Source organism: Ambystoma mexicanum, chromosome 10 (assembly GCF_040938575.1).
Source record: "Ambystoma mexicanum isolate Mex_15411 chromosome 10, UKY_AmexF1_1, whole genome shotgun sequence".
NCBI classification, from domain to species: domain Eukaryota; kingdom Metazoa; phylum Chordata; class Amphibia; order Caudata; family Ambystomatidae; genus Ambystoma; species Ambystoma mexicanum.
In genome coordinates, this window is record NC_090932.1 from 1,681,869,251 (window position 1) to 1,681,874,168 (window position 4,918).

General features: G+C 45.6%; 1 protein-coding gene across 1 annotated transcript in view; it reads right to left on the minus strand.

The window, feature by feature from the left end:
* DHX37 (DEAH-box helicase 37) overlaps nt 1-4,753 on the minus strand; it is a 1,051,990-nt gene extending 1,047,237 nt beyond the window's left edge. Inside the window, exon 1 of the mRNA XM_069620118.1 lies at nt 4,588-4,753. The gene's annotated coding sequence lies outside the window, so the exon portion shown is untranslated. The remainder of the gene's footprint in view (nt 1-4,587) is intronic.
* Between the last annotated feature and the right edge of the window lie 165 nt (nt 4,754-4,918).

Below are 4,918 nucleotides of genomic sequence, written 5' to 3' on the forward strand. Positions count from 1 at the left end.
TCAAGTGGGAGACAAAGTATAGTTATCTACACGTAATTTACCCTTGGCAGGATATCGTAAATTTGCCCCCAGATTTGTTGGGCCCTATGAAGTGGTGACATGTATTTTTGTCAATGGCTGTTAAACTTAAATTGCCTGATACATTAAAAATACATCCTGTGTTTCATGTCTCTCTCCTTAAACCCGCAGTTCCAGAACACGTGCACAGAGACCGCCAGCCATCACCAAAGAAGGTCAGACAGAGTATGAAGTCAAGAATATATTGGATTCCAGACGCAGACAGCAGAACTTGTGGTACTTAATCCAATGGGCTGGAGGATTGTTCATGGGAACCTGCCAGCTCAGTGCATGCATCAAAATTGATAAAGCAATTTCATTTACGTCATCCGGAAAAGGCAGGGTCAGGGAAGAGCCCTGGGAGAGGAGGTACTGTCAGGAATAGGGTGTGGGGCATGCCCAGGAGACAGTATAGGAGAAATTGAGGTAAAGACTATGGTTTCCAGCATTCTTAAGGGCCAATTGTAGTCACTGGAGTTTGCGCCGTGAGACAGCTGGAGACCATCAGGGGAGTATTTAGCCGTTAACCGCCCGTGCACAGGTGCTGATAATTCATGTTGTGCAGCACGGGCGGCTAGGACAGCGTGTATGGAGCTCTGGACGAACTGATGGCGATCTGGGTAATCAGGCAATCACGGCGGCGAGCGGGGGCTGCAGGCAATCACGGCGGTGAGAGAGAGTTGTCGGCCCGAGTCTGTAGATCCTTGCGGGCTACGGCAGTGACTATTGGAGACAACGCGGGTCACTCGGCAGTTTTCCCCGGCCGCAGCGGTGAACTTTCCATACTACAGCTTTGAGCTCCAGACTATGCGCGGCAGCGACTCCGGCGCTCCAACAGCGGCATGTCCTAATGTCCGGGTGTACTCTCAAGTCACCTGGACCCTAAGATAAGTACATTCAAGTATTTACGTTAAATGCCTCGAGCATGGTGTTTCAGTGCTAAATTCTGAGCTACTGGCGTTGGTTCAGTAGACTGTTGGTAACTTTATTTATACCCAGATTATAAGGCAATACTTGCAGTAAAGAGAGGAATCTTTACTATTTCAGGCATCCAACTACAGACAAGTCACGATTTATCTTTTCGCTTATGTTTGCTCGCGTACAATGTCAGTCCACGGAACCATGTGTCATGTTGAATTCATGTAGGGAAGATTCCCTTGTGTGTTGCATACAGTTTATGTTGCTTCATGTTTGCTATGTGTTATACATGTTATGCACACACGTACATGGCCATGGGTATGTTAGAGTATAATTAAGAACCCTAGGTGCTACATGGTATATTCAGGAGTTGAATAGGATAGGCAGTATCAAGCAGGGAGTGCAGGACTATGAAGTTTCAGTATTAAGTGATGTGTTAAGAAATGCATGTTTTCTCTTCCTTACCTTCCCCTTTGTCATTCCACACCCTTTCCCTAACTCCGTCTTCCCCCCATTGGCTGCCACGTGGTTATCTGTGTATTTACATTCAGACACCCGTGCCAACCACGGTGGGAGGGTCGATCTATTCGGCTTCTGTGGTTCGAGAGAGGGGGATGAGACCCTTTCATCCCTCATTTGACTTGACAGAAGGTGACTAAAAGCACAGTCAAAGAAGGAGGTTGGGTGCGCATAAACTTTCCCAAGCAATAGGGGAGAAGAAGGTTTAAAGCGGTCACAACCCATGAAGGTTATCAAAAGTTACATAGTGCGGTGAAAGTGTCAAATGAACAGGTGTGGAATGTGAATAGGGTGTGCAGATTTATAAGCAAGTGTAGAGAATTGCAGGAGAGAGGAGAAGAGAATGATCTGGTTATGTGCAAGGAGGCTTGTAAAATTCTTAGAAGAGAACTTCCCATTAGGAACTGTGGGAGACCATCCTATCTGAAGGATTATGTTGAGTAAACTTGCTGTGAATTGTGCTCAGACACACCTCAGTGCCTCAATACGCCCAACCCTCATTTATACTTTTTCATGCTTCACTTTCAAGCATTACCTGTGATGTAGTGTTGCATCAAGTTTCTTAGTTTAGTTTCTTATATTGTGTTACATACACTACTTAAATGTTACTTTATTGGTTTCAGTTAAGTTACACAGAGTTTGTTTACTCCCATTTCTATATATTTCTACAATGCATGTTACCTACATTGCAATACTTTATCAAGCCAACCAGATCTTGCACTCCTATACAATTGTGTTTTGCTTTGAGGAGAAAGGGAGATGTGTAGCATTCTGCATAGGTGGAATGCACACATGGAACTTAAGAGTGAACTTAGAACGAGACCACAGCCCTATCAAACTACCCAGTTATCCACTGCACCGACCCTGCATCCTAGTTCAGTGTTTACTATACCCTCATAACGTGATCAATGGCCAGTGCTTATGGCGTGCAGCCATGGCCAGTTTCCACAATCCATGGGGCAAAGGCATTGGCCATGCTGCATTCCCCAATAGGCAAATCAAAGTAGACATTTGTTTTTGCCGAGGGCCAGGCCTACTGCATAGGCAGCAAAGTTATATCACTATTTTCTGCACTTACTTTTTGACCCTTTGGAAAAAAATAAAACAGAGGATAGACTTGCAAAACCATGCTTCGAGGCCCTTGACGATGCTCGGAGCAAATATTTGCTGCAATCTCATCCCGCACTTCTGGCAGTAGCCACAATCAGAATTTTTCTTCCCATTCAAACCTGTACCGATTTCGAAAAACTTTACCAAAAAACGTTACCTGGTGGCCATGCCCAATTTAACCCCATTGCCGGTGCCTTGTGGCCATGGCCAGTAGCCAGATTGTCCGGGTCATACCTACATTATGACACTTTTCAAAAAATAAACCACAGACACATTTGCAAAACCATGCTTTCGGGTCCTTGCCAATGCGCCTTGCACGAGTTTGCTGCAAATCCGCCAATGTTTTAATTTTGGGAAAGGTGTCAAAATGGGCGTACATAAAATAGTCAAATAACTTAGCCCCACTTGACAAAATTAATTCTAACTTTGCACCTGCATTCAAGGTTGGGTCTATCATCTTTCTGCAAACCTGTGTGCACATTCGTCAAATAGCAACAAAGTTATAAGCCATCTGAAAAATGTTGATACCCCCTTCTAATTTTGACCCCTCTTGACAAAATCCCCCCAAACTTTGCAAATCCATTCTATTCAGGGTCTAAAATAGTTTTGCATACTTGTGTGCAGATTCATCAAATGACATCAAATGTATAAGCCTTTCAAATATTTTGGGACCACCCCCTCTACTTTTGCTCCCTCTTGGCAAAACAGCGCCATTCGGGGTCAGGTCTAGAATGATATTGCAAAATTTCATGCAGTTTCATTGAGTGGCGCCAAAGTTATAAGCCATCCAAAAACTGCTATTCACCAACCCTGTAATTCAAAAATAGGCATGGATGTTCCTGAACATCTGAGATGTTAGCGAACATCACAAGACTGTACCCGAACATTCGGACTGTTCGCGGACTAAAGGGGTGAAAAAACACCTGTTTTTTGGCTTCTTATGGCCATATGAAGCACCTTACGCTTTTCACCATCCAAATCAGCGGGCGCGTCCATTGTCTGCAGACATCAAGCCGACCTTTGGACCAATTGGAGGCTCGTCCGCGGACCAACAAGGTAAGCGAGTCTGCAGTCCGAACACAGACAGCACTCATTTTGTTTTACCTACTTTTTGGCCATTTTAAAAAATTAAATACAGTGTAATTTACTGAAAATTTACAAAAGCATGCTTTTGGGACCAAGCCACCGCTCCTGGCGACAATTTAGTGAAAATCCATGCAGCAATTTGGGCTGTAGGCGCAAGCACATTTGTTGTTCCATTGTGTCTATGGGGAAAACAACACATTTTGGGAGCCCCCCCTCCCTATAACTTTTGCCCCCTGCATTAAACCTCACCAAACTTCGCAGAATCAATCTGACGGGACCATATACTTTTTAGCAAAGTTCTATGAGGAATTGTCGGGGTTGGGGGAGTTATAAACCGCCCAAAAAGTGCTCTTCCTGTGGCTTCTGCAACTTAACCATAACTACAGTGGCAGTTACTGCAGGCCCTGTAATATATTTTTTTAAACGTTTTTTCGCTGCTGTCTACATACGTAGTGGTCATTATCTTGTGATGTTGCTTCCTGTGATGTTGTAATTTGCAAATTAAGGGGCCTGCACCTAATTTGCTGCACTTGCCCCGCAAATGCTAAAGCCAGCCCCGACCATGCAGAATGTTGGACGAAAAAAGGGACATCCTAGTCCTTGTAAAAGGCACAATTCAAAGGGAAGAGGGAGGCCATGTGACTATTTTAAAGGGTCCCAGCAAATAACAGCTCTGTTGGGTTATATGTGATATGGATAGCTCTTTGGTTTATGTTGCACCCTCCAAACTGCACAAACCTGCCCCAGTAATAATAATCATGGCGAGGTACATTAACAAAGCTGGGTTTTGTAGACACCCCCAGAGGAACACCCCAGGGGAGAGGTAGGTGGCCTCTGCACTCCACAGAGAGGGACACACAGCAGCGCAGCACAGTCCCCACCCCTCAAGCAACTCACATCAGCAGTCTGGTGAAACAGCATGGACTTCAGCAACTCTCCACCGGAAGCGGATGTGGCGTCACGCCTCCTCCTCCTGGTAAACTTCAAACCCAGCTGCTCTACAGTTACCGCTTCAGAGACCCGACAGGGCAAGCCGAGGAAGCGCCGTGCTATTCCCATACCAAAATGGTCGCCACGTTGGCGTTCCCTGTAGCTTTTGGGTACAAACGATTCCCAAAGCAAGATGGCCGCCACGTTCTCCGTTCCTAATACGGTCGGAGCCCTTTCCCGTCCCAAGATGGCGCTGTTGGCGGTCTCTGGGAGGAGTTGCGCGGGCTTTGTCCCTCTT